Below are 12,192 nucleotides of genomic sequence, written 5' to 3'. Positions count from 1 at the left end.
CTGTCACCGCAGCCATGGATATTCACAGTGTAACCTGTTTGGCATATGGTACTACAAGAATTCCATGAAATGGCGTGTGTCAAGAGTGGCTAGTGAACAAAGTTATTGATTAACTTCATTCCATAGCATCACTTAACACAAGTTTCTGTTTAATGTCAGTTCTGACATTCGTCAAAGCCGTACCCAAAAGTGTTTTGCTAAGGCTACGTTCACAAATAACGATTAGGGAGGGGTGGCGGAGGAATCGCGATTGAAATCTTATTTTTTTCAGACCCCCCTCAATACCCTAAAAAATTCAAATCCCCCCTCTATATGACAAAATTTTTCAAGTCCCCAAAACTATCACAAATCCCTATATCAGCAAAGAATTTTCGCGCAAAAAACACTACCTGTTATTAGCAGTTTGTAAAGTCATATTCATGAGGTAAGTTTTAAGTTGATTTATTTTTAATGCATCAATGAACTTTTGGATTTATCAGTCTAAGCCAAATGGAGTTAATCCAACTCTGGCAAGGTCGATTGCTCCTGCCGAAGAGCACACAAAATGACGATCATGAGATACAATATTGGAAGGTTAAAATATTCCATCAAATAAATGTTTTCATCTCTGAAATTTTGGATGTTATAATGGCAAATTTTGTTAATAAATAAATAATTACATTTTGTCACATATTGTTTCATTTAGTCTCTGCTGTTCAAAGTTTTACTTTTGTATTACTTTATGATGAGACTGTGAAAATTTAGAAAATCAAGCATTGCCTACAAATTACCTACAAAAACTTAGAATTGGAAAATGTAAAACGTAAAAGGGAACCAAAAAAATTTTCAAGTTCCCCCACAGGCAGAGCAAAATTTTCAAGTCACCCCTCTACAACCCCGAAAATCTTCGAATCCCCCTGAATTCTTCCAGCCCCCAACTGTTTTTTTTGTGAACGCAGCCTGAACGAGGGATGTCCCTCGACATTGAAAAATTCAAACACTGCCTTTAAACCCCGGTTTGAAAACACTAGGGCTCATGATTAGGCCTTACGCTAAGTTCGAATGGTTTGTTTTGGGAATACTAGTAATTCTGCATCATGAGTGCGATGGTAACGGCATAGACCCTACAAAGAGGTCTATGGTAACGGTTGCGATCGCTCACAACCGTATCACTCCAATATGTAATATTTAATATTGGGTTAATTTTTACATATTGGGGTGATACAACAACAATATCTAGTTAGAGGAACTGCCCTTGTCACGCGGTTTCTCTGGCTTGTTTCGGTTATCTCATGGCAATACTCAAAAAAATAAAAACACATCAAATTTACCACCATAAAAATCAGAGCTGGCTATAGTAGTGAGTATTGAGACATAAATCATGAGAAACAATGATTTGTTAGCACTGTCTACTATATATGCACAGAATGTATTATGGCGCCACATGATCAGATGGCCGAATTTTAGACAACTGCGCAATTATAGCGTCGCATATGGGGGCCCGTTCTGGTCAAAATTATGTTTTATTAATTTTAGTACGTTAGAATTAATTTTATGTAGACTGGAATTAATTTACTAGCACCTCGAATTAATTGTATGTTTCTTTTAATTAATTTTTATATGCTTTAATTAATTTTGTATAGTCATGCCGAATTAATTTTATGTGTTCCAATTAATTATTTCTGCTTATCTTTGCTGTAATTAATTTTATGTAGTCTAGAATTAATTTTGCTAACATTTCAAATTATTTATATGTTTTTTATGTGGCGGAATTAATGTTATGTAGTCTAGATTTAATATATTAATTCCTTCAATTAATTTTGGGTTCAAAATGTTTTCACATGCTGCAATTAATTTAATGTGTGCTAGAATTAATTTCTACTAGTGTCTTGAATTAATTTTGTGTTCGGTCGAAATAATTATGTGTGTTCGCTCGAATTAATTATGTAGTCTAGATTTAATATATTAATTCCTTCAATTAATTTTGGGTTCAAAATTTCTTCACATGCTGCAATTAATTTAATGTGTGCTAGAATTAATTTCTACTAGTGTCTTGAATTAATTTTGTGTTTGGTCGAACCAATTATGTGTGTTCGCTCGAATTAATTATGTGTTTGAGCGAATTAATTATATGTGTTCGCTCGAATTAATTATATGTGTTTGCTCGAATTAATTATATGTGTTTGCTCGAATTATTTTCGGCCGATCCCACAGTCCTTTGCGCACGCTTTCTTAAATCAATATGGCGGCTCCCGACCGGAGTGGTACTATTCAGGCGCTCGAACCGTGATCTGTGAAAATGGAAATCAATAAACTGATCACAAAAACTTTTGTAGTGTCTCCTGTCTGAGGGATCGTGTATGTGATTGCCCATAGAGCAAAGCCCGACCAATTTTGTGTTTACGTCAGACGCGAACGTTTACCCTTTCTATCGGGCTTTGCCAATCACCGTATACTCAGTATACTGTAGTGCAGTGCAGTAGCGTACGCAACATTCGAAAATGAAATCTGCCGAACAGATATCTACGAATATGAAAACCAATAAAGAACTTAACCAATGACCACCAGGAAATGTCCCCAAGCTTGATTACTGTCAAATGTCCCTAATTACAAATATAGAATTCGGCAGTTTCATCTCTATAGGCCTACAGATAGACACGCTATGCGAAGCCGGCCTGTATACCGGAGGAGATAACAGGCCGGCTTCGCGTAGCGGGTCGATCTGTATACAGATAGAGGTGAATGCTATATTTGTAATTAGGGACATTTGACAGTAATCAAGCTTGGAGACATTTCCTGGTGGTCATTGTTAAGTTCTTTATTGTTTTTCATATTTGTAGATAACTGTTCGGCAGATTTCATTTTTGAATGCTGCGTACGCTTATATGTACACTGCACTATACACTGCAGTATACGTAGCCCTGCGTACAGGTCTGTGTGTTCCCGGCGTGATACGGCCTCCACCACATCATCTCCATAGACCGTTGCAGGGCTGTGGTGGAGGCCGTATAACGCCGGGACACACAGACCTGTACGCAGGGCTACAGTATACGGTGATTGGCAAAGCCGATAGAAAGGGTGAACGTTCGCGTCTGACGTAAACACAAAATTGGTCGGGCTTTGCTCTATGGGCAATCACATACACGATCCCTCAGACAGGAGACACTACAAAAGTTTTTGTGATCAGTTTATTGATTTCCATTTTCACAGATCACGGTTCGAGCGCCTGAATAGTACCACTCCGGTCGGGAGCCGCCATAATAATTTAAGAAAGTGTGCGCAAAGGACTGTGGGATCGGCCGAAAATAATTCGAGCAAACACATATAATTAATTCGAGCAAACACATATAATTAATTCGAGCGAACACATATAATTAATTCGCTCAAACACATAATTAATTCGAGCGAACACACATAATTATTTCGACCGAACACATAATTAATTCGAGCGAACACACATAATTATTTCGACCGAACACAAAATTAATTCAAGACACTAGTAGAAATTAATTCTAGCACACATTAAATTAATTGCAGCATGTGAAAACATTTTGAACCCAAAATTAATTGAAGGAATTAATATATTAAATCTAGACTACATAAAATTAATTCCGCCACATAAAAAACATATAAATAATTTGAAATGTTAGCAAAATTAATTCTAGACTACATAAAATTAATTACAGCAAAGATAAGCAGAAATAATTAATTGGAACACATAAAATTAATTCGGCATGACTATACAAAATTAATTAAAGCATATAAAAATTAATTAAAAGAAACATACAATTAATTCGAGGTGCTAGTAAATTAATTCCAGTCTACATAAAATTAATTCTAACGTACTAAAATTAATAAAACATAATTTTGACCAGAACGGGCCCCCATATGCATAGAAGTTCGCTACACAACATTTGTCAGTAAACGTACTGGTCGAGACTTCTATGAATCTCGCGTATCTCTCGTATCAGTGATAGCAACCGCGGTCAACTCAGTTGCTTGTCAAGCATCTCGAAAACTCGCGAGTTTATCTTCTGAACAATGCTTAAAACATTTTTTCAACTTAAAGAGCGAGTGAAATTAACAAACATATCATGGTGCATCTCCGTTATTGAGGAAATCAAACTAGCGTTCGTTGAAATCGTACTATGTAGCGACTCAATGAGCTGTCTTTGGACACACGCAACTTATTTCTTATTTTCTACAATAGGGAAGCCAGGGAAAAACAAACAAACAAACATACACACAAACAAAAAACAAATAAATAAATAAATAAATAAACCAAACTCAAAACAAACATACAAACAAGCATACAAATACATGAATAAATAATAAACAAATAAATAATAAATAATAAACAAACAGACAAACAGAAACAAGTAGATAAAGAAACAAACGATTTGACTTGAAGTCGGTTATAATTTTCGGCTCTAAAATTTAAGTATTTAATCATACGTACTGCAGAGAAACTCATCACCCTGACCATGTGATGGCGCTATCGAAATTGATTATTGGGACACCGCGACACCTAACCTCACTCGTCGCCTGTGTGAGAGTCTCGGTCAGGTTTCTGTGCTGCTTAACTTTTAGACTATTTTCTTTGTGCTGATAGAAGCATTTTCTCTCCGCGCATTTTTAGCCCACGTGTTCACACGATTGTGATTGTGATTGTGAGTTGCTCTGTAAATTTTGGCCATACGATTAAAACGGAGTTTCAAGTTAATCGGCAGCCAATGAAGCTGAGTATACATTTGATAAGTGGAAAGAGGCGGAACAGTGTCAAGAATAAGTCTCATTGCACGTCTCTGTAGATATTGCTATTGGAAGTAAAAGTTCCAAACATTAGAACAGTAATTGATGTGTGGTGAGATGAAAGAGTAATAGTATAGCTTGCGTGAGTGGAGCTGGAGAGGAAGAAAATTTTTGATGCGTGCCAAAGAAACAATTTGGAATTGATTTTGCTTTCAATGGTTGAAATGTGTTCTCACCAGTCTAGGTTATTAGAAATAGTGACCCCTAGTAACCTCTCTGATGAGACGCGGTCAGTAGTTTTACCAGCCAAAGTGAGGTTGAAGTTTTCACTGTCACTGTGCCGTCTCTTCTGAGAAGTTGTGATTATCATATATCTAACTGTACTTAGAAGTATTTGGCAGTGTCAAGTTAATAAATAGCTCATTTGCATATTTTATGAAGTTTTGTAATTAGTCATATAACTCCGAAATAAATACACAAAATGTGATGAAATCTACTGCAGATACTGATCCGATAGATATCCGACTGTGTTGTAAAGCAAGTGTGAATTTAATTAAGGGTTCATTTACATATTTAATGAACTTTGTAATTAGGTATATAACTCTAAAATTACGGCACCAAATTTGGTGAAACCTGCTACAGATATTGATCTAATAAATATCTAATTGTGCTATGAAACATTGGGTAGTGTCAAGTTAATTAAGGGTTCATTTGCATATTTAATGAACTTTGTAATTAGTGATATTACTCCAAAATTACAACATTAAATTTGATGAAATGGGCTATATATGTTGATCTGATAGACATCTAATCGTTCCAAGAAGCATTGAGCAGTGTCAAGTTAACAAACAGCTCATTTGCACTTTAAATAAAGTTTTGTAATTAGTGATTTAACTCTGAGAGTACTGTGCGAAAGTTGATGAAACCTGCTACGTATAATGATATAACAGATATCTGATTGTTCTGTGAAGCGTACTGTTATTAATAAACCTGTTGTAAAACACGTGATCACATTCAGTTCACATCTGGTTTTAAATGCTGAAGGACACGGTGTAAAATGAATCCAACTTTCAAGGAGACCCTCCCTTTTACCTGCGCTTACTTTGAAAGTAGTAAGTAGTGACGAGCATTGTATTATATCGTGACACATTATGACCCCACAACAATTGCTAACCAGACGTTGACACCCACCTTTGTGTGCAACCCAACTAACATCATTTAATTTGGAACAGCCATTTCCCAGCAATCAGCGTATCAGCACGGCTTTGCTAGGTCGGTACGGTACGATCACTGCCTACACACACAAAAAAACACTACTCGGCTTGCGACGCGACGATCATAATCTAATGCTTCACCATGATAGCTGGCTGTAACTCTTCCCCGACAAGAAACATGTTGCAATGTATAGCATGTGTCCCCCGACTCTTGTTTACTTTTCACGAAAGATTTGGCTTGAAGTAGATTATATACATAATTTTCGGCTCGAAATTTTAGCATTGAATAGCACGTACTCCTCATCATGACCGCATGATGGCGGTATCGATATTGAAAATCGTGACCACCTCACTCGTCGCCTGTAGGAGTCTCGGTCAGGCGTGAGGACATTATCACCGCAATGCGCTAGAACTAGGGGACCGTTCAGTTTTTACGGCCGGGGGGGGCCGGCAAAATCCAGGGGGGGGTCATCATAATTTTGGAATCCACGAAGGGGGGTCATCACTTTTTCACTGGTAGGAGTCACCACATTTTCAAAAACATAATACCTACAATAAAGTTCACTTTATGCCATGGCTATGATCGACCCTCTTTACCGGCGGGCCGCCTTCGGCGGCCCACTACAATAAATATACTTTATGTATTACCCATGACCCTCTTAACGGGCAGACTTCTTTGGCGGCCCACTCCAATTAGGTTTACTTCATGCAATGGCCATGATCGACCCTCTTTACCGGCGGGCCGCCTGCGGCGGCCCACTACAATAAATTGACTTTATTGTAATACCCCATGACCATCTTTATGGCCGGACGCCTTCAGCGGCCCTGTTCAGTAAAGTTTACTTCGTGCAATGACCATGATCGACCCTCTTTTTACCATCGGGCCACCTTTGGTTACCCACTAGAATAAAGTTGACATTACGTAATGACCCTCTTAACCGGAGGGCTGCCTTTGGCGAACCACTCCAATAAAGTTTACTTTATACAATGTCCATGGACATAGTTGTCTATGGAAATGAAGTTAAAAATTGCCTTACAGTCGTCCTAATTAACAGACGTTTGCATGGATGTGGCTGAGAAGTGTGTGCACTGGCATCTCTGCTATACACGAATAAAGTGCGCCGCGTACCGGAGTCCAAATGCAAACCGCACGGGTAAATTTGACATATGGGTTTAGGTTATTTTTCCGCGGGGGGGGGGGGGTCATCACAGTTTTTCGTCTGACAAAGGGGGGGTCATCATTTTTTCGCGAAAAATGCAGGGGGGGTCTATATTTTTTTGAACACCGGCGACAAGATTTTGCCCCCCCCCCCCCAGGCCGTAAAAACTGAACGCTCCCTAGAAGACAGCGTGAAAGCAAAAGTGTAATTGTATTACTATGTCGGAAATTCACCGGTTGTTAAATTTAGATTTATTCGCCTGGGAGGAAATTCTAGGTATTATTAGCCAGATTATGATGAAGAGAAAATGAAAGTGTGCTGTCGTCCTTGCATATTGAGGCTAGCAGGGTGATTTTAGATCCAATCTGATTAAAATCAGATGTAGAGTAAGGCGACTTCTATACTTACGCGGTATTCTCTTGCTGTCGCCTCTTACTACTAGGCGACAGCAAGAGAATACCGCGTACTCTACATCTGATTTTAATCAGATTGATTTCAGATCCATCCTCACGTTTAGCGAGGGCAGCAATTAAGCTGAAATTAAGAGTCACCCGTTATATTCCAGATATTCAGGATTATTTTTTTGTTTCGTATTGAATCGTATTGCAGCGATACTGAAGCGGACAGGCCGTAGTTACTCGGCTTTCAGTGTGCATGATCACGTACGTTTACGTTCTCCTGGTGTACACCATATAGAAAGAGAAATAGAAACAGCGTTTATACGCGATGACCTCTCTCACTCCCCCTACCCGTGCTAGACATTATTCCGGATTAGTACAATTCGTATATACCGTTAAACCTCAACCAAACACACATGCACTTAGAGGCTCCATTAAAGGGGGTGGTTGTCGGAACTGCGCATGTGCGACGTTCTTGTTTGTAAACAATATATTTCATGCATGATATCGATATGCATCACTTCAACATAGCTGCAACATATAAAGATTACGATATTCATTGTTAATAAGCATGTTTCAACTTTCATCAATCGCCAACGTACCCTAGATACAGTATTTACATCGGTAGTAGGGGTCCCTGGCAACCTTTGAGCAGAGTTCCGACGACCACCGCTTTAAATAGCTCTGACTCTTTTAAATGGAAACAAATTGAAATGTCGACAACAAACAATCCCGGTATTGCGGGAAAAATATGCAAATTTACAGGAAATGATCTAGGTGTTGTATTCATGTCGTGAAAATGTTTACCTTCCCCCTCCTCGACCTCTCGCGGCACAAAATATGCAGTGTCAACACTATACACATGCTACATCAGCAATTCAAGACATGACAAGACACAAACATTGGTTATAATAATATGCTATTTTTGTATTTCGAAATCTGCATCATGAACACTGATGACACTTTATACAAGAAGTCAGGCTCAGCGTTCCTCTTAAGTTATCATTAAATAAAAATAAGATTTCACTTACAGATCGTATGTTGCAATTATTGACTCATAATCTATATGCAGTCGTTGTGCCTGGCAATAGTGCGTTTCCAGAATTCAATCAGGGATCTCACTGCGTCGCCATGTGCAAGCGACTGCGTTTCACTATATTCTTCCACAACGTTTTTCTTCCTATTTATTTATCTATTTACATTAAATATATTTATTATTTACAACTCCATTCATTTATTGATGCTCGTTAACGACGTGTATAAATTATCAAATATAATCACCAGCAGCATCAATGTGTGTCGTCGGAAAAGGATTTCAGTTTGTAAGTCCCTATTTATACACTGTAAATGTTTGTTTTTATCTGCGCTTCCTCAAAGAGGATGGTTGGCCTTTTTCCTGTATCGGCTGAAACAGTCGCCCGTCTTGCAGAATGGTTTGTTCCGAGTAACAAATGGGAGAAAAGAGGCAGATATTTTTGTAATCTGCAGCGTGCACGTGGTCGCCCGTTTTGAAGCGCACAAGCTCGGGGCATCTTTTCCCCCAATTCAGAATGCGTCCATGGCCGTGTACGAAATGATTATTGTTCGGATGTGACCGGTCGCAACTTACAGCCGATCTGAGTCTGCGCGGTAATGGAAGTTGGAAATACCCACACTAAAATACAGTACATACAGCCCCTCAAAAACTCACTGCAGGCGATCCTGAACACCTAAAAAGGATTTTATGTTTCGGTTCCTATAACTTTGTGCTTTAAATCTTGTGCATTTTCCGCGGCACAGGCCTTCTCAAGGTCAACATGACATACTTAGTCTACAACTCACAGGTATTAACTTGGCCACTTTTACTCTTTTCATAAGCATTTATCTGAACAAAGCGAGGATCACGATTTGTCTTCGTTTGAGATCAATGCATGCAGATAATGGCGATGACTCAGGGTATATTTATGTGTACTGCATGTATACGTTTCTGCTGAACCTCTACGAAATTCACCGTTGCGTACATGTAATTTCAATGAGATGAGATGATATTTATCATGCTGGGACCAGTTTTGTACGTCAGGCATGAAAGGTTCCGTAGCTTTGGTTACTGGGTAAGTCATTTCTGATGGTTATCAAAATGTCGCCATCACTGGGGTCTGGCTGATTTGAGTATCGAACACCGACTTGTGCGTGCGTTGTTGTGCCATCGTCCGCGTTAGCGCCATCGGACACAGATGAGGCGCCCGCTGTGCATGGTGACCGATCGCATTGAACTTCACATTGAGTCGAGGACTCGGCAGTTTCTCGTTGGGGTGTGTAATCCGGCCATTCCTCCCAGGGGTCCACCAGGAGCCTATGCCTTCCTCCGTAAACTTTACCTTGGTTGCTAAGAAACGCCATGTCCCAGAAGCAGAAAGCGAAGTCGATTCTGTGGAACAAGACAATCAGGTAAAGGTAGTAAATCGTTCACATTTATGATACATCTGAACGCATCATACCCAAGTATTGATTAACCTCGACTGAAGCGAGTGAGGTTTCAGTTTAATTATGCAAAACCACCTGATTTAATACATGAATTTCCATTCTCTAATTTTGAATAAGACGAACGTTAAACAAAGAACAGTCTGATGATACTCGCGATATTAAATTTGCAAACCCCTTTAATTTGTCCTAGATATTGAGGTTTGTTTATCCTTTGCTAATATGGAATTACCCGCCAAAAGATCAAATTATAAATGTACCATAACCTGATTTTGGCCTCTGGCAAACAGCCACATTTATAAACCGACGAATACGGGTCACTGCTTTGAACAATGTTGCCGAAGCAGACGAATGCGTAAAACTCTATCAGCGTTGACTTTTATGTATTTTCACTGTGTTTGTTGCATGATAGTATAGTGACGTGTTCTACTCATAAAAATCGTGTACGAACGCCTAATATTATGACAAAGTGTTCACACATCCTGTATGTGGGTCATGTCTAATGCAACTATTATTATCAATAAATAATAAAAAGATAGTATATAATACCAAAGTTGCGACTACAATCAACCGTGCATACGGCCATATAGGGCCATCAATGACCGTTGGTAATATATTGAGCCTTAGCGCGTCAGTGCATTTGCAACTTGTGTAGATAATTGTGTAGGTTATCATTTTTCAAACATTAACCCATTCTTAAAATCAATAGCAGGAAAGCCTTAACATTTTTACCTCAGTGCTGTAGTTGCTGTCATCCCAAGTATATCAATAACATTCGCCATGGTGACATCCGTACTGAAGACAGACCAGACCGTTTTGGCAAGGTACACCGTCACGACCACAAATTCCACAAAATTGGTCAGACTTGCAAACAGGTAGACGGTTGAGGACAGAAAGCCTATCCGACACGACGGCTGGCGTCGATAGTGCCACGACAGGGGACCCTTTTCGTTCGCCACCAGCAGCAGCACAAACCAGAAAGTTATTGCAACCGCAAGTAATGGGTATCTAGCTGAAGAGTGACGTAGGTAGAGGGAGTCCTGGGCCCAGACGAAGATTAAGTAAGCTACGACTGAAAACAGCAATATGAATCGCTTTAGGCGCCAACTGTACTTGCATAATAATTGTACAACAAGTTTGCAACGGCACAGACGTTTACAATCATTGCCGTTTGAGTAAAACGAAAGCATTAGGAGAACGATGAGGACAGATATACATGGCTCGATTATCTCAGTAGCTGTCGCGAAGGTATCCCAGCTTTTACTGGGGATATCGCAGTTCGCAGTGGTCACATTGTACACGTCGAGACATATGTACTCCCATATAAGATTAATGACGAGGAAACCAGAGGCAATTGCTACGATGAACAAGGTGAATACACACCTTACTGAAGGGAAGTGTTGGTTTGATTCTGACATGTTATTGCAACCATCGCCATTTGCAGAGTGACTCATTTGCCGTATTGTACTGCGGGGATTTCCATGATATGGCATGTGACGACAGCACTGTATGGTCTAAGTTGCTGGTTTTCTTCGAACCATAAATACAACACAAACTCGTATTCTCTCCCAATACAGTATTGCCGTAAAGTGGCAAAAGCGACACAGTGACGTTCGAACTTACAGGTTCTGACAAAATCTTACAGGAAAAGATATAACACACTACTTCAAAGGCTGAGGGTTTTTTCTGTAATGAATATCATTCAGTCGCTACAATTTTCAAGCCTTGCATTTATTAGGTGAAGTTACTAAAGCTATAAATATTTCATATTGTTTGTTCCGGGAAACATATTTTTCTCTTTTCCCGTTGCTTAAAATCCAATTATTAGACTTGAAGACACGGCGAATTGTTTGCAGTGTGCAAAAGTTACAATTGACTTATGGTCCGGAGTAAAATTAAATTTTTAAACAACAACATTGGGTATAGCTCCCACACAGTCAGTTTGACAATTTAAACCACAGGGGTCGGTTGAAATGATCCTTAGAATGAACTGTCTCTAAGTGACTCCCCCTTTCCAATGGGAAGTATTTCCAATAAAGACACGAACTTGCTACGAGCTGTCTTTTACTTGACAATCATAGCAATCTTTCTACTCTTTCTACATTTTCAAACACAGCCTGTGCACTATGTTTATTTTCATTGATGGCCTGTGAAAGTTACAGTAAGTGCAATTTTGGTGATAATTTTTTATATGTTTGTGTGACACCAGTTTCTTGTTTTTACTCCCTG

At 39.1% G+C, this 12,192-nt stretch overlaps 1 long non-coding RNA gene across 1 annotated transcript; it reads right to left on the bottom strand.

Annotated features, from left to right (window-relative positions):
- Positions 1–9,207: 9,207 nt before the first annotated feature.
- On the bottom strand, positions 9,208–11,432 carry LOC139144873 (uncharacterized). The gene is made up of 2 exons (XR_011554865.1): positions 10,696–11,432; positions 9,208–9,910 (listed from the first exon to the last, which is right to left on the bottom strand). It is a non-coding gene; the product is annotated as an uncharacterized lncRNA (long non-coding RNA).
- Positions 11,433–12,192: the final 760 nt, after the last annotated feature.

This window comes from Ptychodera flava, chromosome 12 (genome assembly GCF_041260155.1).
Source record: "Ptychodera flava strain L36383 chromosome 12, AS_Pfla_20210202, whole genome shotgun sequence".
NCBI classification, from domain to species: Eukaryota; Metazoa; Hemichordata; class Enteropneusta; family Ptychoderidae; genus Ptychodera; species Ptychodera flava.
Note: the sequence above shows the minus strand (reverse complement) of the source record. Positions and strands in the feature narration are given on the sequence as shown.